Source organism: Ailuropoda melanoleuca, chromosome 7 (assembly GCF_002007445.2).
Source record: "Ailuropoda melanoleuca isolate Jingjing chromosome 7, ASM200744v2, whole genome shotgun sequence".
In the NCBI taxonomy this organism is placed as follows: Eukaryota; Metazoa; Chordata; class Mammalia; order Carnivora; family Ursidae; genus Ailuropoda; species Ailuropoda melanoleuca.
The window spans coordinates 64734164-64758675 of record NC_048224.1 but is presented as its reverse complement, the minus strand read 5'-3'; positions in this window follow the sequence as shown (position 1 = coordinate 64758675).

Genomic DNA, 24512 nt, shown 5'->3' with positions numbered 1-24512 from the left:
TTGTGGTCTGAGAATATGCAGGGGNTAATTTCAATCTTTTGGTATTAGTTGAGACCTGTTTTGTGTCCCACAACATGGTCTATTCTTGAGAATATTCCATGGGCATAAGAATAGAATGAGTATTCTTTGGTTCTGGGGTGTAGTGTTCTATATATATCTATGAGGTCCAACTCGTCGAGTATGGCATTCATAGTCTTTGATTCTTTGCTTAATTTTTGCCATGGTGTTCTGTGTAATTCTGATAGTGGCAGACTCTTAACTGAGCCACCCAGGTGTCCCAAAATGATTATTTTAAATGCTGATGCTAACTTAACTACTCTGGAAAGAGAAACCTGGCTAGGACCAGACTTCCTTGAATTTACATATAAGACCTAAAATGTAAAGTATTTTGATTAATTTTTTAATTCCAACATAAGAGATTTATTTAAAGTTGTGTCATTTTGACAAATTCTATGGGAACTTATTAGAAAGCAGAATAAAACATGGGACTTGTGGAAACTTCGTTTATTTACTGAAGTCGGGAAATATGCTGCCAGCATTGCAAGAGCACAAAAGTAGCCCATCTCTCAAAAATGAGTATATGCAAAAGTGTGGGTAACTCAGATGCCCCTGGCCTCAACTGCCCTTGAAGGAAACATGTTGCCGTTATAGTTATACTCCAAATCTCAGGGCCTGAGCATCAGGCTTCCTTGATTTCTTGGAAGCTTAGCCCTTTCCAGCATTTCTACTCTCTAATTCCCTCTAGGACAAGTGGGGTGTAGACGCTGCCATGTGATCAGAGCTGCTCCTGAGTCTCGGTCCTGATGCTTAGTGTTTGCATCTTTTGCCTCCCTTTGGGTCCACCAGCTATATTTCTATGTTGCCTGTGTGGTCAGTACGTGCTTGCTTTCCATGAATAGCTGGTCTCAAAGTGTCCACAGTTTGCTGCCCATACTCTGCAGACTTCTCCGTCACTGGCTTTTGCTGCTCCTTCTCCCTGCAATCACCAAGAGGACTTCATCTGGTTCTCCTTACCTCCTGTGTTACAGGGACTTGTTATGAGCTGAATTGTGTCCCCCCAAATTCATATTTTGAAATCTACACCCCCAGTACCTGAGAATGTGACTGTGTTTGGAGGTAGGTCCCTTAAAGAAGTAATTAAGTTAAAATAGTGTCGTTAGGGTGGTTCCAAATTCAGCATGACTTGTGTCCTTATAAGAAGAGATTTGGACACACATACACAGAGGCATGACCTTGTAAGGACACAGGAAAAAGGCCGCCATCTGCAAGCCAAGGAGAGAGGCCTCGGAAGAAATCAAACCTGCCAACACCTTGATCTCAGACTTCTCTTCCACAATGGGGAGAAAATAAATTTCTATTCTTTACCTCACCCAGTCTGTGGTATTTTATTACAGCAGCCCTAGCAAATAAATACAGAATACTTCTCAGACAACGTTTGGGGGACCTTAGTGACACAGTACTTTTTACCTTGACTTCCTGGTCTTCAGAATACTCAAGCATTCTAAGATATGGGCAAATCGGGTGGGAAGGTCTAGATTTGAAAATGTTAAAAAAAAAAAAAAAGAAGAAGAAGAGGAATATTCAGATTTAGCCTCATACTATACCCAGATCCTTTATTCCTGTCATGGTCCCAGTCCTGTTGTGACATCAGGTTCATTCTGCTGGACTCCATTAGTCCAGTGTGCTGCTCTCCTGTCTCTCTTGTTTAACTGCATCACAGAATTCTGCAATTTACCAGAAACCTTGGTTTTAGTATAAAGCCCAATATTGGACCAGATTCAAGATTTGTCCCACAGAGTGCAAATCAGGGTTGTGGCCGGGTTCCTGAATATTCTATGACAGTTCATAATTACCCATGATGGACAATAAAATCCAAGGGCTGAGACAACTTCTAGAAGACAGGGTTGTCAAACACATTTTCCATTCTAAGCATTTTTTCTCTGATCCAGATTCAAATGCCATTGATATTAATGAAGTCAAATGGACCTTGCACAGAATTTGGCAGTAATCTCTATTACTAATTTGTCAGTAATGTTCTTCCCACACATTTTTCTTGCATCCTCCTCTCTCTAGTCCTCTTGTTAGTACAGATATTGATTCCATAAATGATCCCTTACCAGTCTGCTGTAATTCTCTCCAGCTAGCCACAAATACTATGAAACATATATTTCTTATATACATTTCTTATATATATTTCATATATATATATATATATAGAGAGAGAGAGAGAGAGAGAATTTAGAGCAACATCAGGGCTAGAAAGACAAATTTCAGAGGCATAAAAAAATACATATTTATATTTCTATAGCTTGGATAATATCATGTACAAATAAGTATAGGTTTTGTGAAGCCTAAATCTCTTATGTATATGGAAGCTTTCTTAAGAAGGGATTATATAATCATAAATAAAAATTTAAGTATTAGTGTGAATATTTAGAATGAATTTAAAATATTAGAATGCATAATTATTTAGGGATTATTTAGAATCTACACTAATTATAATTTTAGGTGTTAAATAAAATACTAAAACATCATAAAATCCAGAAAAATAATATTTTTATTAATTAACCACCTCTATCATATCAATCCCCCATGTTTTGACTATACACTCTTAAATCACATATTCATATGACAACAATTTTGAACTATTTTTTATTATGGGAATAGGAAATGCAATTGTCCTCTAATATGGTTAAGGAACTTTAAAAAATTGTTTGGAAATATTTCTTTTAGCTTCACCAACTTTTTAAAAAGATTTCATTTATTTGAGAGAGAGAGCATGAGTTGAGGGGGCAAGGGGAGAAGCAGAGGTGGAGGGAGAGGAAGAGAGAATTTGAAATAGAGTCTGTTCTGAGCCCTATGCAGCTGGATCTCACAACTGACTGTGAGATTATAACCTGAGCCCAAACCAAGAGCCAGACACATAACCAACTGAGCCACCCATGTACCCCAAGCTTCACCAGCTATGATTGGTTATTTTCAGAATTGTTTTCATATATGGAAAAATCTCAAATGTTTTTTCATATATGAGCTATAAGATATCAGAGTATTTCATATTTTCATTTGCAGTGATTTATTTTTTCTCCAATGTATATTTATTTAGTTATTTATTTTGCCCTATAGTAGGGGTTGGCAAATGATGGCTCACAAATCAAATCTGTTGCCTGATTTTGAATGACTCACAAACTAAGATTGATTTTTATACTTTTAAATGACAAAAAAATTTTTAAAAAGATTAATATTCTGTGACATAAAAATTGTATGATATTCAAATTTCAGTGCCTACAAGTGAAGTGTCATTGGAACACAGCCAAGCTTGTTTATTTGTATATTGGCTACAGATGCTTTCACATTACAATGGGCATATAGCTCATGAAGTGTAAAAATTTTACTGTGTTACAGTTTACAGAAAATTTAGCGGACCCATTGTCTAGGATATATCCATACAGAAACAACCAATTAAAATGATAATGATCAAATCCCTGCCACATATCAAATCCAGTTATTTTTAAAGATTTCAAAATATTTCATCAATTTTTCATTAATTCTCAATAACCTAAGCTGTCCATTTTGTTCATATTTCAGCATTATTAATGGGGACAGACAATAACTTGGCCAAAGGCACCAGCAGGTAGAGAGGTATTGCTCTAGGTAGAATAGAGATCTTGAGATCCTTAGAACAACGTTCACTACCCATCTGCAGTGGCTTATTTTACGTACTCTTTGAATTAACAACATTTCACTAACCAATTGGTTGTTGATGCCCTTATTGTAAGCAATAGATCATGTATTTTATATTATCTTTGTCAATGACAGTGTTATGCGTTTGTATGATATATTGCTTTTCATTAATTAGATTATTCAACAAAATCCAATTCTTTACTTCTACTTGAAATTTTTGTCAGCTTTTAATGAAGTACTTCAATAGGATATGAAAAATTTCTTATTGCAATTCACTTCTTGAAGTCAGAATAATCTCTATTGATTTCATTAACTATCATTATAGCTTTGTTTCCTATTCTATTTATTTTATCTGAGTTTTGTCACTTCTTTAATAAATAAATTTTAATATGACTAAAGAGATGTCCTTCATGTAAGTTCAAATCAGGAATCTTTTCTTGTATTTTTGAAATAGTCCAAAATGTGTCCAAATAGTCCAAATACCTAAATGGTATTTTCCCAACAAAGTCTTCCCAAATCTTAGCTGGATTTTAGTCCTTCCACCACAATCAACAAAATATGCATTCAAAATTTGAAATCAGATTATAGTAGTCCCCCATTATCCATGGGAAATATGTTCCAAGACTCCCAGTGGATGTCGGAAACCATGGATAGTACCAAATTGTATATATGCCATCTTTTTTCCCTATGCGTGCATATTTATGATACAGTTTAATTTATAAGTTAGGCATAGTAAGAGATTAACACAACATTAACTAATAATCAAATAGAACAATTACAACAATTAGCTGTCATAAAAGTTATGTGAATCTGCTTTCTCTCACTCTCTTAAAATATCTGTTGTACCATTCTCACCCTTCTTGTGATGATGTGAGATGACAAAATGCCTATGTAATGAGATGAAGTGAGCTGAATATCACAGGCATTGTGATGTAGCGTTAGGCTACTTTTGACCTTCTGATAATAGTCAGAAGAAGGATGATCTTCTTCCAGGCCACAACTAACCCCAGATAACTGAGACCAGAGAAAGCAAAACTGCTGATAAGGGGGAGACTACTCTTATTAATTTGCTTTGTAATTTCAGCCTTCTTCCCCTAGATGTAGCCCCAAAATGTGCTTGGCTACGCCAGGAACTTCTGATAAAACAAAAATTATAGGGGAAACCATAGTGGAAAGAGTCAAAAATTACCTGGTAATGGTTAAAATGTCTTACTTTTGCAAATTTTACACAAACCATATGACCATGTGAACATATTGCTGGGTCTCTGTCACTGTCTGGGAAGAGGATCCCATGTAAAGTAAATTCACCTCTGAAGGGGAAACATTATATGTAAGAAGCCTGAGAATATATTCCAATGTATATTTAAGATAGTTTAGAAGAGATGGATTCAGATAGAGAGATTTAGAAAGACAAGTCAGTGATAAGAATAAACTCAGGTAAGCTTTAGGTACCACAATGCTAAGAGATGACACTATTTCTTGAAGGATGGGAGGTATCAACTATGTCATGGGCAGGTTACAGTCATGAGTAGTATTTGAAATAGGATTTGGGGAGTAGATAGAGTTCGTAAGAACTAAGTTTAATGATAGTTTCTTCTACTTAACCATAAATTTTTTCAACTTTACATTTATATGTAATCACATATGCATTTAAAGATGAAAAATCTTAGCATAATAGATACATTTGTGTATTTGGGTATTTAATTCAAAGAAGTCATGCAACTTTTCTGATCAAAGTATATTATTTATTTATAATTAATTATAATAAAACCACAAAACATTATGTCAAAGCAGGATCTTAAGTCATATGGAGTTTACAAATGAAACTATTATAGATAAATACAAATAGGACATGGTGGTTAAGCCTCACAGACACTATTGAAATATACTAAATTTAAGGTACTCTTTGGTGAATTTTTACTTGTAGAGATCACACACTGGATATTAACGCCTCCACCACTGTCAGCAGAATATAACATTTAAGTATGGTAATCAGTTTCTAGCACTGCTTGCTACTTCAACCTTCATGTAATTATTATTAAATAGAGAAGAAAGATTGCAAATGAGAATGGTGAACACTTGAGTCCACATATATTAACTATCAAGACTGAGAATTCTTTGTTTCGTGACATTCTTACCCAAGAAGATAAGACTTTAAAAAATAACTTTACTGTTTGCTTCAAGAAATTTCTGACCACTGATTTACCTAAATAAGCAAGTAAATAAATGGGCAAAAATATCTGGGCAAATCTTTCCTACCAGCACAAATTTGCTCACCTGAGCAAAGAGCTTGCTGGTTCAATTATGAAGACCCACCTTAATCCCTTGTTGTACCATCAAGACTAAACTATTATGTCACTAATCCCAATCAGTTCCCTGCTACTATGGACTACATGCTTGTATCTCCCCCTCTTAACCCTAATTCGTATGTTGAAAGCCTAACCTCCAATGAGATGGTGTTGGGAGATGGGGTCTTTGGGAGGTGATTAGGTAATGGTTGGGATTAGTGCCCTTAGAAGTCAGGAAAGTGTTTGCTTCCCCTCCCTGCTCTCTGACACATAGGGGATGCAAGAAGTCAGCAGCCTGCAACCCAAAAGAGGGCTCTGTCCAGAACTGGACAGCATGGGCACACTGCTCCTGGACATCCAGCCTTCAGAACTATGAGAAATAAATTGTCATTTCAGCCACTTAGTCTGTGGTCATTTGTTAGAGCATCCCAAGTGGATTAAGACATCCACCTGGAAATATCTACCTTAATCTACTTGAATCCAGTTGCCAAGACTTTATAAATTTCTTTCCTGACCTCTTACCCCTCTTTTTAATGAAACTATGTTGTCTCTATTGTAATAAGTTTAATGAATTCAACAGTGCTGGATCAACAGACTATGCTGGTGGTCTTTTTGTGGAGTCAGGAGCCAATAATCTGGTGAGAAATCAAATGGACACTATCCCACTTTATCTTCAAACTCAAAAGGGAAATTTCTCCAAATTAACCTTAAACCCTACCACTGTTACACAAGCTATGTCTTAATGACAATGAGCAATTCAGGAGCCAATTCCTAATAACCTTCAACTACAATTCATGTTACAGTCAACAACCACCATCCTTGGACATTTAGCTGAGAGAGATTCTTTTCTCCTCCTCCTAACTTAATAAGAAGTGATCTAAGAGAAAATGATATTGCTCCATTAAAAGCTCCTCTTTTAGGACCTTCCTCCAAATCCCTGAGGTCTCCTCTCTTAAGTAGGTCACAGTTAATTTGCATGTTGACTTACAAGTATCCCTGTATCTACACCAAATTCAAGATGAAGTTTTCCTTGAGGTGCTGTACTCCTTGTGTACAAATATGTATACAGTAAATCCATCAAACTCAGAGTATTCCACCCAAACCCCTAATAAACAAGCTTTTACAATATCATTTAATACTAGAAGCTAAAGAAAGTCTAAAACCAAGAGTCAAAAGCTTAGCAGCAGAAAGGATCTCATACCCTGTACCAATCCTTATAATACTCTTCACCTCCTAATCATTACACTGCATATGAGAGGATATACAACTTTTATGTATATGTTTAATTCTCATATACCTGTGGAACCAAACTTACATACAATTCTACTTTTGGTCCCACTTGAGGCTCTATATTTTCCACTTATAGATTTATGTTCTGCATTCCTAACTGTCCCTAGATACCTATTTACATTTTCAACAGAAGGTCAGCAATATACCTGGACATTCAGTCTCAGAGGTTTACCAAAGGTCCTCCTACTTAAGTAGTCCTTAACCAGAATCTTAAGAAGCTTAAATTTCCCTGTAATTCTACTCTTACCCAATATGTGATCTTCCCTATGTTCTAGATAAGAGGTGATTTCCAAGAAGGTTTAAAAGGTGTAAAGTTTTTAATGAAAAGTTACAGACCAAGCGCATTACTTCAGGTAGATTTATCTAAAGAAGGTAAATCCCTTTTTTTCAACTGACTATAACCTTTTAACCTTTTTAAAACTATCTTAAGCCAATAGTGAAGAGATATTTAAAAAGGTCCCTGGGTCTCACTGATTACTGCAAAAGATGGATCCTAGTGTTTTTGAAATTGCCACACCTCTGTATTTCTCAACCAAGCCTTCACTCATTGACTTTTTTTTGGAAACTAAACATATGCAGGCATTTTGCAATTTAAAATTAGTTTTTCAACTACCCCTTCCCCTGCCTACCGAATTAGCACAAGATTTTCTAGCTATTCATATTGGGCAGTCTGGACAAGCCTTTCATGTGATGTGTTAGCTTTATGGGAAACATCTGAGACCAATAGCTTACCACAGCATTCTTCTTCCTTCAGTAGCAAAAGCCCACCTACCTTGCTTAAGCACAATAAGAGATCAGCTAAGCTAGGGCAGCTTCTGGCCACTTGATCCTTGGTTTTAAAGTCTTATACTTAATGGTCCCTCATGCTATGCAAATTTTGTTGCAGATAATTCACTACATTTCTCAGGCTTATCTCCTGTGAAATTCTATTACTTTCTCCCTCACATACTTCTATTCACTGTTGTAGTACATTTAATCCTGCTATTCTTCTTCCATTACCTGAAGAAGGGGAAACTCATGACTGCTTAGCCTCTACCTAGGAACCATCTATATGCCAGATTTATTAGACCTCTCTTTCCCAGAAAATCTAGATTAACCTAGATTCATCTAATTCCAGATGAACTATATTTTAAGGCTGAAACAGAAAAATATTAACTCACTCCACTCTAAATGCCAAAATATGATGAATGGCATTAATTCATTTCACTCACCAGAGATTGCCAATTAGTTAGAGATAAGAGGGTTAATATATACACCTATGGGAGGCATGCCAGTGAATTAGTCCAAGATTTGAGGTGTTTTGGAAATAAAAAATAATTACTGAGCTCACCAAGAACCCCAATAAAGAAGGCCAAAAGTTAAACAATATTTAGATACTCTAATGTCTTCTTAGTAGACAGTAATTTTAAATATAAAATCTTACACCAAAAAAGAACATGAAAGCTAAACTAAATGCTATGACTGATCACTATGGTGGATACTAGTCCCCAGTAACATCCTTGCCCCATGATACCCCAAAAGCCATGTAGTTAGTAAAGTTCACATTCTAATTAATGAATTCAGGAGCTTTTCATGATGACTTCTTGGTGGCTCTGGAGAACCTCAAGTGGAAACTTAACAATTTTTTTTCTACATGAGCTTGACCACCACTGAAAGGGCACATTTCTTAATGTATTTAATAAATAATGCTAGTGAAGATTTATTAACATTACATGTTTTATCTGTCACCAGCATAATACAGACCAACCTATAAAAGTGAAATATGGATAAGAGCCTAAGTTTCAGCAACCTTTTGAACACCTCCAAGTGACAACTACACACTCAATAGATCTTAAATATATTCTGTTCAGTGGTCATTTATTTTTGAGAATGAATTGAAAATTTCCCTTGCTGGGTCCTCACAGTTCCAATAGTAAAAAAATATTACTTAATTTTGTGTTCTTAGGCTGCAGCATTCTAACCCCTCTTTAAAGTTACAGGAGCAATCGTTTTATAACTGTCATTAAAAAGAACACCCTCAGAAACTTTACTTCCTATATCAGATTCAATATTTAAGAAAGAAAAAAGTGGGATTCAGGTATTAAAATAAGGAAGCCTCCTAGAGAATCCTTAAAAACTCCATAACCTAAGGGTATTCCTATGGCCTTTTTGGCAATGTTCTTTCGGAGTTCATTGACTCTTGCCTTATGCATGAGTAACAGGCTAGCCTACATCTCATCCAGGAATATCACTTCTAATTTTAGGCTGTAACCTATTGCAAGCAGACATGGTCAAACGTTATGAAGAATTTATGTGACATATCCAACCTTATAATCTACAGGTATGAGCAGACTTTCATTATAATCTTAAAAACATTTGCATGATCCTAAACCTGAAGAATGAGTGCTCTGAAAGAGACATGGGAAAAAGTCCTAGAACTCCAATGGAAAAGTTCTCATCACACAGTGTTAACAGCTAACACAGCAGTAAACCTCCAGGGCACTGATCCTCAGATCAGTCTTTCAATTAATGAGACATAAATAACCTTTGAATCCCAGGAAGGCAACCTCAATTAGAGATTTCAAGATGATGATTTTTAGGATTATTTTGGATTCAAGTAATCTTTTGGAGATGGATTCCACCAAAACCCTTGAATCAGGCAAACAACCGTAGGAAGTAGATGGTCTATACCTAAGACCTATGGAATGAGATCTAAATGACCAGAGCTACAGATGCTCAAGCTTTAGTCTTCATGTTTTTGTTCTTTATTTTCTTAGGCATTTTCTCCCTCTCCTGCTGGTGTGTGCGGGGTTGTGTGTGTGTGTGTGTCTGTGCGTGTGTGAGAGAGAGAGAGACAGAAAGAGACAGAGAGAAATATGGAGACAGAGCTTTATTGAGATATAATTCACATACTGCACACATCACCAATTTAAAGTGTATATAAAACAATGATTTTTTAGTATACATTCATACAATTGTGTAACTATCCCCACAGTTAGTTTTGGAACATTTTCATCATTTTCAGAGAAACCTGTACCCATTTGCAGTCACTACCTTTTTTCCCTCACCACAAGTTCCAGACCTAAATAACAAATAATCTACTTACCGTCCATTCTAGACATCACATATAAATAGAATCATGCAACATGTGAACTTCTCTTATACATTTCTTTCACTTAACCTAATGTTTTCAAGGTTCATCCATGTTCCAGTATCAATATTTCATTCCTTTTTATAGCTGAATACAATTACATTTTATAGATATACCACATTTTATTTCTCCACTAATCAGTTGATGGACATTTGGATTGTTTTCACTTGGCTGTTATGAAAAGTAGTGTACAGTGATAATTTGCATACAAATTTTTGTGTGGACAGGAGTATTCATTTCTCTGGATATAGACCTAAGAATAGAATTGATGAATCATGTAATAATTCTATGTTTAACATTTTGAGGAACTAACAGCCATTGTACATCCCCACCAGTAATTTATAAGGGTTCCAATTTCTCTGCATCATCATCAACCTTGTTGATATCCATATTTTTTATTGCAGCCATACCAGCAGGGTTAAAGTGGTATGTTATGATTTTGATTTTAACTTACCACATGGATAATAATATTGAGCATCTTTTCTTGTGTTTATTGGCCATTTGTGTATCTTTTGTGAAGAGATTTCTATTTAGATTATTGGCCCATTATTTAATTGGGTTATTTATTTTTTATTGTTGAGTTATAAATGTTCTTATATAGTCTAGTTAAATGTCCCTTAGCGGATTTGCAAATGTGTTTTACTCATTCTGTGGGCCCTTTTCATTTTTTTCATGGCATCCTTTGAAGCACAGAACTCTTAAATTTTGATAAATTTGTCAATTTTTCTTTCCTACTTATACTTTCGGTGTCATATCTAAGAAGGTTTTGCCCAACTTAAGGTCACAAAGATTTACTCCTATATTTTCTTCTAAGTGCTTTATAGTTTTAGATTTTATATTTAGGTATATGATTCATTTTTGTTTTAAATTTGTGTATGGTTTGAAGAAGAAGTTTAACTTCATTCTTTTGTATGTGACTACTTAGATGTTCTACCACCCTTTGTCAAAAAGAATATTTTTTTCTCATTGAACAGTCTTGCTGCCCTTATCAAAAATCAACTGACCATTAAAACAAATCAATTGATTGTAAATGTAAAGGTTAATTTCTGGAATCTTAATTCTTTTTCATTGTCTAGATATCTGACCTTTGTCAGTGCAAGACTATCTTTTTTTTTTGTACCCAACTATCTTGATTACTGTAGCTTTGTTATAAATTTTGAAATCAATAAGTGTGAGTACTCCAACTTTGTTCTTTTTCAATGTTTTGGCTAGTTTGTGTACCTTGCCTTCCCATATATAGAATCAGCTTGTCAATTTCTGAAAATTAGCTACCTGGGTTTTTGATAGGGATTGCATTGATTGATAGATCAACTTGGGGAATGTTACCATGTTAGCAATAACAAGCCTTGTGATTCATGAACATGAGGTGTCTTTCTAATTATTTACTTCTTTAAATCTTTCGACAGTGTTTTTTACTTTTCAGAGTATATGTTTTGAACTTATCTTGTTAAATTATTTTATTTTTTTGATGCTAGTGAAAATGGAATTGTCTTCTTAAATTCATTTTTACATTGTTTGTTGTTAATGTATAGAAATATAACTGATTTTTATATAATGATCTTATATTCTGTGTATTTGTTTCTTACTTTTGCTGTAAAAGCTTACCATGAACTTAGAGGCTTAAAAGAACACAAACATATTCTTTTATAGTTCTAGAAGTCAGAAGCTTAAAATAGGTCTGCAGAACTGCCCTCCACCTGGAGGCTCTTAAGGAAGAATTTTTTTCCTTGCCATTTTCAGCTTAGAGGTCACTTAAATTCCTTGGCTCATGGCCCTTCCTCTCACTTTTAAGCCAGCAACATTCCATCTTCTCCCCTTTCTGGTTTTGTTTCCATCCCCACATCTTCTCTCTTATTATGGCCTCTTAGGTCCCTCTTATAAGGACGCTTATGATTATATTGGGTTCACCTGGATAATCCAGGATACTTTCCCATTTCAAGATCTTTAATTATATATGCAAAGTTTCTTTTGCTATATAAGGCAACATATTTATGGGTTTTGAAGTTACAGAAATTCTTGAGAGGCATTATTCAGTGTATCACACCGTACAACCTTGTTGAAAGTATTGCTGTTTATAGTGTTTCAGTGGTTTCCTTAGGAATTTCTATATATGGTCAACATATATAGATGGGCCCATATGTCAGTCATGATTTAAAATTTTTTTCTATACCAAATTTCTCAACAGAAATTTTTAATTGTCCATAATGCATATTGTTTGTGGAAGGGTTGATGAAAAGCAAATAGATAAAAAATCATGAAAAACATGGCTTAGATAAGACATAGTTGGATAAGTATCATCTGATAGAAATTTTAATATATTCCTTAAAACAATTTTGGCTAGGGGAACCTAACATGTTCTGAATATCTTTCCTCTAACCCAACAGTAAGTCAAGAGTCTTTATGGTATAATCATCCTTAAAAAATTCGCAAATGATTTCTGAGAGACATCAGATATTATGTGGTGATAATTTTTTCTTCTTAGAACAATCCTCTTTTATTTATTTTTAAAATGTGCATACCTGTATAAATAGATTATAGAGAAATTTATATTTTTGTATCCTAAATGAAGCAAAAGAAAACTGATAGGATTTCACCATTGGGCAGGGGATTTCAGTGGAATGTGACCATTAATGTTAATAAAATCAACCAAAGTTGCTAAGCACTTTTCAAGTTAAGAAAGACTGAATGTCTGCCCAGAAGGAGAATGACTAACAAATGCAAATATCCTACTTGAGATCCATTTTTTTTTCTTTTGTAAATGTGCATGCCTCTATAAATAGATTATAGAAAAACTTGTCTCTTTGTATCCTAAATGAAGCAAAAGAAAACTAATGGGATTTCACTATTGGGTAGTGGTTATAATTGGATTTTATCTTGGGCAGAGAATATAATTGAATTTCACCATGTGCCCACAATTTCTGCCCCCAGGAAACATAATTAAATGAGCCAGAACTTCTCCATTTCCATTCCTATAACAGTAGGCTAGCAGAACCTGAGGAACCTCTTTGTAAAGCCAGGGCCTTCCCTTTGTTTTCATTTATCCCTATTTGCTGAGGAACCACTTTGGCAAGTGCAGTATTCAGATGATTAAGTGTCCCTTTTCAGGCAAAGGGCTGAAAACTGTACATAATCACATTAGAGTACTGTTTGTTGTTGCATTTGATAAACAATAAGAAAAATGAAAAGAACTTTGTTCAGTCTTCATTGCTCGGTTTCCTTAAAATTTCCATTTTATTTCTGTAGAAAGACCAAGATTTGGACATACCAAAGCAAGGCAGCCCTTAAGACACAGTGTGGAGTCTCATTGTGTGAGAACTGGAGCTTCTCCAGAGAAAACAGACATGAAGCAAGGGTCTGCAGAGTCTCCATCAGCCTTCCTCAATTTTATTTAAATGAATGCCTGACTTGTACCCTCTTATGATAAATATAAATGTTCTCATGCACTTGGAGATTTAAAATGTTCCTCTACTTCCATTGAAAATGACTACTTCAAATGAAGAGAGCCAAGGAAAGTTGCCAGGGAAAAGGCAGAGGAACAGAACAAAAGAGGAAGGATGGGAGGAAGGAAAAAGGAACAAGAGAGAGAAAGAAGTAAGTGAATAATGTCAAACAGAAAACTTAGAAGAGAAAATGGTTGATAAGAAGAGAGTTCAAATAATGGTGAAGGGGTAACAGATTCAGAGGAATTTTAGAAAAGCTAGTTAGGGTTATGAGATACTGAATTAAGGAAAACTAAAATTAGGTTAAAGAGCAGATAGATATTCCTCACCAAGGGGTGCTTGTTTTCAAGGTATCTGTCTTCCTTCAGGCTGCCGTAACAAAATCCCGTAGACTAGTTGGCTTAAATAGCAGATGTTCACTTCTCATAGTTTTCAGAGTATGTCAAGTCCAAGACCACTGTGCTGGGAGATTTGGCACCAGGTGAGAACTCTCCTCCTGATTTGCAGATGTCTGGTTTCTTGTTATATCTTCCCATAGTGGAGAGATGGAGGGCTCTATGCTCTTCTTGGCATATGGGCACTAATCCCATCAAGACTGCTCTACTCTCAGGAACTTATCTAACCCTAATTACTTCACAAAGGCCCCACCTTCAAATAGGATCACTTTTGAGGTTAGGGCTTCAAAACATCAATATTGGTGGGGCATGAAGTTCACAGCAATATCCAAAGTAGATAATGATGTGGGAAACAGAGGCAAAAGAAAAAAAAAATACATTTCTTTACTACTTACAGCCCATTGACAAGTCTTTCAAACAGGCAGAGTGACTTTCCTCTGGGAGCTCAGCTGCCTCAATGTTGACATTTTGTTAAGGGTAAAAGGCAATCTTAGCCCCCCCACCCCACCCCCAGGATCCTGTGAGTCTATTTTAAACATACAGAAATTCCTTTGGAAACTTCCTTTATCTGTATGCCCCAAGATATATGCTAACAATAATCCTCCAAGTGTATGGCTCCCTGACATACATCTGAAGGGGCTCATGACTGAGTTTTTACCAATCAGTAATATGAAGTTTCCTAACAATAGCTAGACCCCTCAAGGTCCTGGAAACCTTGTTTCCAAAATACCTTGGAGGTTTGTGCTATCTCTAATCCCCTCCCAACTTGAAAGTATATAATCAGCCCCTCCTTACAATCCCAGTGCAGCTCTTCCTGCTCCCTGGTCTTGTCCCTGTGCTTTACTAAAACTACTTTTTTGCACAGAAGACATCTCAAGAATTCTTTCTTGACCATTTGCTCTGAACCCCAACATTTCTACAATAGATAGCTTCCCTGTCACACCACAAATTTACAGCAGAAGCCAGAGCTTTTCCTAAAGCTGAATTTGCCCTAACAAATTATGTCTTATTAATCTTCACCATCAATAAGAAAAAGAAAAGTATTAATTGGATACTAGTTTTCTAGGCATTTTTATCTCAATTTCAATTTCCTGGAACCGTAAGTTTTATAATTTTTCATTCAGATTAGAAGATCTTTGGGACTAATTCTGCTCAGTAGTATAGGAGGATACTTTCTATTTGGTTTTTCAGAAACCTAGGGAAAAAAGACAAGTGCTTTGATATGGTTGGTAACAGTGGTTTATCAGTGAACCTTGATATCATGGACGATTTATAAAATTATCTACCCAGTTAATTAAACCTAGGTAAATCTAGTACATTTATTTATAGGTATAGCAAATGTCTAAAGATCTAATAAATAAGGTATTATCACAACTTTAAAAAATATTAGATCTAAATCTAACAAATCTAAAAAGTGTAGATCTAATGAACGATGCATGTTTAGCATGTAATTTTAATGTTAATATATAACATATGATATCTAATATATTATCTGATATTAATATATAACATTTTTAATTTAAAATAGTAAATAATAATATTAAATATCAAGTGATTAAAGTATAACGTATCACATCTGGACCTATTAAAAGCTCAGCTTGAAGCAAAATTGATATATTACATATAAGGATTTGAAAAGAACAGTGAATTATTTTACTTTACTCCAGAAATGGCATCTTTCTTTAGAGGGATGTATTCTTCTCTATCCCTGGGGTTATGAGCAATTTTTTAGCAAATAAAACTGGTCTTAAAAAAATATGGAGTTGAGATGGCAATTGCTAAACAGTTCACTGTATCAGGGAAAATTGGGGTTTATTTAGATCTTTCTAGATAATTAGGTAAAATCTAGATCTAAAGTTCCCTCTGAAAAAGTAATCTAAATTACATTTTGCTAAACTGAAAAAAAATAGCTATCAAGTGTATTTTGTGTGGTGAGAGATTTTTTTCCCCTGAAGCTTAAGCCAATTTGACTTTGAAAACTACTAGAAAAAGACTAGATCATAGTATTTATTTTAATGGAAGTACGGAAAGGCCTGTAGTTTCTGAAATTAATGCTTGCAAAGGTATTGTTTGGTTACAGTTTACTGCTGCTTTTTGGAGATACCCTATTGGTTTCAAGGCTTATTAATTAGAGTTAAGCTTTAAAAAATAAAATGAATTCTTCCTAAAAGCTCAGAATTCATTATAAAATGTAGCTTATTAATATTTACAGGATTCTGTGCCTTAAATATCTTTCATAGTTTTAACCTTAATTTGATAAATAGACAAAGCACAGAATATGGGAGAGACTCCTTTCTCACTTTGCATTTCCTCCTTTTTTCTGTTGATCACCTCATTTCTTCTTCCATCTACATCTTTTGAGTATCTTCAATGAGCCAACCCTGAAGTTATGTACTGGGATCATGAAGACAATTAAAGACCAGTCACTCACTTGAGGAGCCAACGTTTTATTGAAATACTCAAACTAAAAAGTGAAATATATTATTGTTCATGCTGTGAGAGGGGTGAACACAGAAGTCAAGCACATATGAGGGACCCTTATAAGCATCTTTAACTTTTGGAATCTGTGAGGGAAGCATGAGGTATATAGACAAGGGCGGGTATCTTCAACAACAATGACGACAATAGCAACACAAAATTATATTAGAAAGAAAGATGCAGTGATGACTACTGGGTAGGTAATAAACTGTAATCAGTAGACAGATGTTCCTAACTTAAGAATGGTTGGATGTATGATTCTCTGACTTTATGATGGTGCAAAAGTGATATACATTCAGTAGAAACTGTACTGCAAATTCTGAATTTTGAAGATGAACCCTCAGGCAGCACCCTGCAGAATATACAGTCAGATCAATTTCAGGGAAAGACTAGGAGGTGGGGAATTTTGCCTACTCCCTGCCTTTGCTGATCCCTGGTGGGGTAGCCATGGTGAGTGCTGGAGTGCATGCCCTTTAAGAGCTGCTTCTGAAATTCAAAATTTATTCATGATAAAAACTCTCAACAAAGTAGTATAGAGTGAATGTACCTCAACATAATAAGGGCCATATATAATGAGCCCCATAGCTAACATCATACTCAATGGTAAAAAGATGAAACTTTTCCCCTAAGATCAGGAATAAGACAAAGATGCCCACTTCCTCCACTTTTATGAAACATAGTATTGAAAATCCTAGCCAGAGCAATTAGGTAAGAAAAAGAAATAAAAATCATCCAAATCAGAAAAGAACAAGCAAAACTGCCATTATTTGTAGATGACATGATATATATAGAAAACCCTAAAGATTCCACTGAATAACTATTAGAACTAATAAACAAACTTGGTAAAGTTACAGGGTACAAAAGCAATATACCTAAATCTGTTGTGTTTCTATCCACTGAGAATGAACTAGCAGAAAGAGAAATTAAGAAAAAAAAATCTCATTTATGGTTGCATCAAAAAGAATAAAATATTTGAGGATAAATTTAGCCAAGGAGGTAAGAGACCCGTACTCTGAAAACTGTAAAACATTGATGAAAGAAGTTGAAGGAGATGTAAATCAATGGAAAGGTATTTCATGTTCATAGATTAAAAAAAATAATGTTGTCTAAATGTATATACTACCCCCAAACAATCTACAGATTCAGTACAATCCCTATCAAATTCCAAGGTCATTTTTCACAAAAATAGAAAGAACAATCCAGAATCTGAATGGAAGCAGAAAAGACCCCAAATAGAAAAAGCAATCTTGAGAAAAAACAAAGCTGGAGGCATTACATTTCCTGATTTCAAGCTACATTACAAAATTATAGTAATCAAAAAGTATGATATTGGCAGAAAAACAGACACATAGATTAATCGAACAGAATAGAGAACCTAGAAATAAATCTATGCATATGTAGTCAATTAATTTATGACAAAAGAGCCAAGAATATACAATGGGGAAATGATAGTCTCTTCAATAAATGGTTGGGAAAACTTAACAGCTATATGCAAAAGAATGAAACTGGATCACTAACAAAAATTAACTCAGAATTGATTAAAGACTTAAATTTTTAAAAATCTGATTTAAAAAATGGGCAGAAGGTCTGGATAAACATTTTGCCAAAGAAGATACACGGATAGTCAACAAATACCTGAAAAGGTGCTCAACATCACTAATCATCAGGGAAATGAAAATAGAAAAAAAGGAGTGAGATAACACCTCATACCTGTCAGAAAGGCTATCATTCAAAAGATAAGAAATAAGTGTTGGTGAGGACGTGGAGAAAAGGGAACAGTTGTGCATTGTTGGTGGGAATGTAAATTGGTGCAGCCATTATGGAAAGTGGTATGGAGTTTCTTCAAAAAATTAAAAATAGAAATACCATATGACCTAGCAGTTCCACTTTTGGGTATTACTTAAAAAACAAAACAAAACAAAAAAAACCACAAAAGTATTAACTTAAAAGATATATGTGCCCTCCATATTCATTGCAGTATTCTTTACAAAAACTAAAATATGGAAATAATGTGTCTACTGATAGATGAATGGATAAAGAAAAGGGGGTATATTTATACAATGGAATGCTATTTAGTCATTAACAAGAAGCTATAAAAATCTTGTCATTTTTAATTGATGGGTGGACTCTGAGGGCACTATACTACATGAAATAAGTTAGAGGGAGAATGACAAATACCATATGATTTCACTTATATTTGGAATTGAAAAAAAATGTTTCATAGATACATAGAATAGAAAATAACAGATTGATGGTTACTGGAGGAGATGGGTATAGGAGTGGGCAAAATGGGTGAAGGGGGTTAAAAAGTACAAACTTCTGGGGCGCCTGGGTGGCTCAGTCGTTGGGCATCTGCCTTTGGCTCAGGGCGTGATCCTGGCATTCTGGGATCGAGCCCCACATCAGGCTCCTCTGCTGGGAGCCTGCTTCTTCCTTTCCCACTTCCCCTGCTGGTGTTCCCTCTCTCATGGCTGTCTCTCTCTGTCAAATAAATAAATAAAATCTTTAAAAAAAAAAAGTACAAACTTCTAGTTATAAAATAAGTCATGATAGCATAACATACAGCATGGCGATTATAGTTGATAATGCTGTATTGCGTATTTGAAAGTTGCTAAGAGTGTAGATCTTAAAATATCTTACCACAAGAATAAAATCATAGCTATGTCTGGTGATAGATGTTAATTAGACATTATTAAAGATTTATTTATTTATTTGAGAAAGAAAGAGAGCACAGGAGGGGAAGGGGCAAAGGAAGAGGGCGAAGGAGAGAATCTCAAGCAGACTCCATGCTGAGTGTGGAGTCTGTTACGGGGCTGGATCTCATGACCCTGAGATCGTGACCTGCACCAAAACCAAGTTGGACATTCAACCCACTGAACCACCCAGGCACCCCAGATGTTAACTAGACTTCTTGGGTGATCATTTCACAACATGTACAAATATTGAACCATTATGTCATATACCTGAAATTAATTATTGTTATGTGTCAGTTATACCTCAATAAAAAGAAACTGACTGCATCCTCCAAAAGTTCTGTTCCATTATTTAAAAAATATTCTACTTAATACTTTGGTTTTCGAAAAGCTTTCTTAATGTTTCTATGCTTTTTTTTTTTTACTTTTTTATTTTAAACTTTAACTTATCTGGAATTTAATTTTGAATATGATATGCAATAAGTGGTTAACATTTTCCCCTGGATAGAAAGTCATTTCTGTCAACATAATAGGATTTACATAATGTGTTTTCTGTACTTCTGTTTGCTCATTTATTCTTTATGCTAGAACAGACCTTACAAATTTATTTTTAAAGAAATTTATTTTCATATGGTCAACAGGTTGTCTGTTATTATGAATTCATCACTTTTTAAATGACCCAAAATGATATATGTTACTCATTTCCAACACACTGGTTCATATTTTGTTCAACAGTACCTACTGGAATTAGCTAGATCTGTGTCTGAATTTTGACTCTACTCCAACCTACCTATGTGACCTCTGCAAGTTACTTTACTTCTCTTTACTCAGTATCTTCATCTGTAAAAAGTGTTTTCAGTTGGATTTTTAGTATCTGTGGAAGATTTGCAACACAACAGCCTTGTTATAGCAAGTGTTGAAACGCTCCTTTAAAATAGGGGCTTGAATTTTGAAATATCTTATTCAGTAGTTAATGCAGCTGTGATTTCTATGACAATCTAAAAAATGCACTGCCTTACTGATATGTGTATATGTATATACCAGGCATCCTTTGATCTATTCTTCTGAAATTTGTTTTGTATATTGAGCTTTGAATATGCATACATGGAGTGAATTCTGACAAGATTTATCCATCCACAGGATTGAGGTGCTGACTCTGCAAAAGCCATCAGTTTGCACAGAGTCCCATGTTTTGTAACAAATATATTTTCTTTAATGGGTCAGTAAGTTATATATGTATTTCTACATACCTATATAGTTGGTTTTTGAACAATATGGGTTTAAACTCCACAAGTTCACCTGTACATGAATTTTTTCAATAAGTATATTGAAGAAGTTTTTGGAGATTTGTGACAATTTGGAAAAACTGGCCCAAAAACCATGTAGCCTAAAAATACTGAAAAATTAAGAAAAAGTTATGTATAATTGTAGGAGTACAGTGTATAATAAGTTTAACATACATAATCTGTGTTAATAGAGAGTTTATGTTTTTAGTAAGGCTTCAGGTCAAGAGTAAGCTCTTAGTAGTTACTTTTTTGGGGAGTCAAAAATTATATGTAGATTTGCAACTGCCTTAGGGTATTGGCACCCCTAATTTCCAAGTTGTTTGGGGTGAACTGTATATTTCCCTATCTGTACATATGTATGTATGTATGTTTCTATCCATCTATCTATCCATGTATATGTGTGTGTGTTTGTGTGTGTGTACATAGTATATGAGGATTTCTTAGTGATATTTGTACATTGTGAAAGATTTCACAGTGGTAAAACCCAATCAAATAGTTTCTGAAAAAGTAGTGTTTTCTGTCATTTAATTCTCTTTTTGTTTCCTAGTATTTTATAAGCCCTATTATCCTTTTCATGACTTACCTCCTGAGCAGTAAACTNCTTGAAAACTGACATTTCTGGCATAGGGCCCAAATACCTGCCTGTTCTGTAACTTATGAAAGTCTGCATGAGGACAGGTGTTTACCTCCTGAGCAGTAAACAATTTATTTGTCTCCTGACTTTTTAGATGGCATTATCCACAGAAAGCACTGGTTTAATTAGTCAGTCTTTAATATGTTTTTTCACTGGAAACCAATGAACCTAAAAGATTCTAGCAAGGTTTTAGTTATTTTGGGGTATAGTTTTGTTTTTCATCTTGTTTTGTTTTATTTTGTTTTTGAAGATACTCTAGAGGTAATACTCTCTTACACCTTCATTATTTTAATTACTTTTTGGCTTCTCTCTTCCTGGAAATTAAAAGAACAGCATGTTATAAAAAAGCTTCTCTTAACCCAGCTTTTTGTATATAACCTTTAGATAATTAAAATTCTGAAGTCTTTCAAGTGATATTGTAATTATACAAGAAGACATGATGTTTAAGTTTTTTAACCAAGTGGACTCTTTAGTTTATGATCATTATTTTTGGCAGTATTTCTTATTATTTAAGGTCATTTCAAGGTTGAATTAAACCTGTACTGAACCAATAAACTGCATACCTAGACTACACCAATTTTGTCTTGCATTAAAGTCTCTTTTCTACACTATAGTTTATTGTAATGTCTGTGACTTTCACAGAAGCTCATATAAGAAGCAGCCTTATGTAAAATATGTCTACATTTTAAAATAAAACCTTGTCAAAGGTATTATTGTTAACTGCTTAGAACCTCTATCATAAAGACCCTAAATTAGGTAAAACAAATTTCCCTTAGAACCTATATAACGGATATTCATTCAGCAAATTTTAATTGATGTTTATGATTTGGCAGGCCCTATTCTAGGCACTGGTTATACAGCATTTGATACTCTAGATGAAGTTCTTTTTCTTAAGGAGCTTTCATTCCTTTGGGTACGAGTCCTTCTAGAAAACAATGAGGACTATGTAATTAATCATGATTCTCTCTGCCTGGGTTTCTACAGAACTCAGATTTAAGTTTGGGTGAAGTGTACCTCAATCTGGGAACCCACCATAAAAATGTATTAATAAGAAGAAATAAACTTCCTTTTTCTATGTTTACTTCTTGGTTTTATTTCTTTTATTTGTAGGTGTGTGTTAGCCACCCTCCAGCCTTTTTGGTAAATAATCCTTTCACTCATGAAGCCAAGTCAGTACTTGCCCTATCAAAGCAGATCATGTTGAGATTTGACTGTAGTTAATGGAATAGTCATGAGAAGAGATGAGAAGAGATAAAAACTTAAGGAAGAAAAGAATAATCTTACTGGGTACTTACTTCAGGTGAGGATTCTAGAGTTTCCAGGCAAAGGGAGACTATTGTCCTCTGGCCTAGAGAATTTGACCACATCTGAGGTCAGGATTAAAGTAATACAAGCGCTCAAGTTTCTCAAGGTCATTCACAGCATGTCCCCATCCTGTGTCAAGGTCGATCTTTTTTCTTATCTGTTCCCTGATATTAGAGGAAGAAACTTGCCAGGGTTATAAATTAAACCTTCTCTTTAATTGTTATTCTAACAATTAGAATATTAATATAGTTTTAAAGAAGATTTACCCTCCAACTGACTGGAATGAGGGTCTTTTGAAAACTGCCTCAAAGTCTTTCTGCTTTCACACTGGTCCCTGATTTGGTAATAAGTCAACTCAAGCCTGTAATTTTCTTCCTTAAGTGAATCGAAGGAACTACATGACAACCAACCCATTCTGCATCTTTATAATTGTCATATCTCACAAATATTATCCCCTCCCCTTCCACCTATATTCCACTCCAGTTTACCATGGGGGAAGATCTTGGTCATTGTGATACTATAGCATGCCAGGAATTATTGCTATTCTGCTCACCACTGGCTGATGTGGCATCCAAGGAAGTGGAGGCAGCCAATGATGAGTTTACTATTAAGACAATTTGAATAGGACAAAACAGAAAATTAATCTCACTCAGAGATGATACAAAACACTTGCTTTAGAATCAATCCACTTGAGGGACAAGGGTTGGAGTGTTTATGGATCAGTTCCCACACTCACTGATTGAGGGCTATTCCCAGCAGGAATTAATTTCTAAGAATTGGTAGACTTCAATGTACATGACAGTATGGCTTCTTACACTTCCAAGGAAAAGACTCTTTTATGGATAAACTTTGCAATAATGACAATTGAATGTCTACAAGAACACACTATAAGTTTTAAGGAATAAGAATATTGTGTTAACAGCATATGTCACATAGGGAAAGAAAAAAGGAGGGAAAACACAAAGAAAAGAATCAGAGATATTTGGACCATGCTAAAATGGCCTGACATCCATGTAATTGGAATATTTAAAGGAGAGGAGAGGGTGAATAGGCCAGAAGTGATATTTGAGGAAAGAATGGCTAAGGATTTCTAAAACTGAGAAGTTATAGCAAACTACAGATTCAAGAAATGATACAAATGCCAATAAGGATAAATAGAGAATAAATTATATCTAGGTCACATCACAGTATAAGAGCTGAAAACCAGTATAAAATCTTAAAAATAATCAGAGGAAAAAAAAGATACACTGCTTCCAAAGGAGCCACAAAAAGCCTGAGGGCAGATGTCTCTACAGAAGTGGTGAGAGTCAGATGACAGTGGAGTGGCATTTTTAATGTAGTATAGGAATTACTAACTATGAATTCTACACTAGAAGAAAATATTCTTCAAATATAAAGTGGCATTAAGATTTTTTTCAGACAAAAAAAGGAAAAAAAAAGATGAGATAGTTTTTGCCAGCAGAACACACTAAAAGAAATACCAAAGGGAATATTTTAGTCAGGAAAGTGATCCTGGCTGGAAAAAAAATACAACCAAAAAATAAAGGCATCAGGCGGTGTGAATATGTGAGTAAATCTAGATGAATATTGATGCTACAACATGTGAGCTTTCAAGTATTTGTAGAACTCAGAAACAGGGCGATACACATAGGATGAGAAAGGTAAGTGATTTAAATTATTTCAAGATCATTGCATGTTCTAAGAGGTGGAAAGTACTAATTTAAAGTACACTTTAATAAGACAAGGAAGCATATTGTCAACTTGAAGGTAACCAGTGAAAGGATAATACAAAAAATTCCAATTATAGAGAAATTAAGGTTAATACAATTATTTAAAAAAACTTCATTGATCTAAAAGAAATCAAGAAAGGAGAGAAAAAACAAAAATAATGA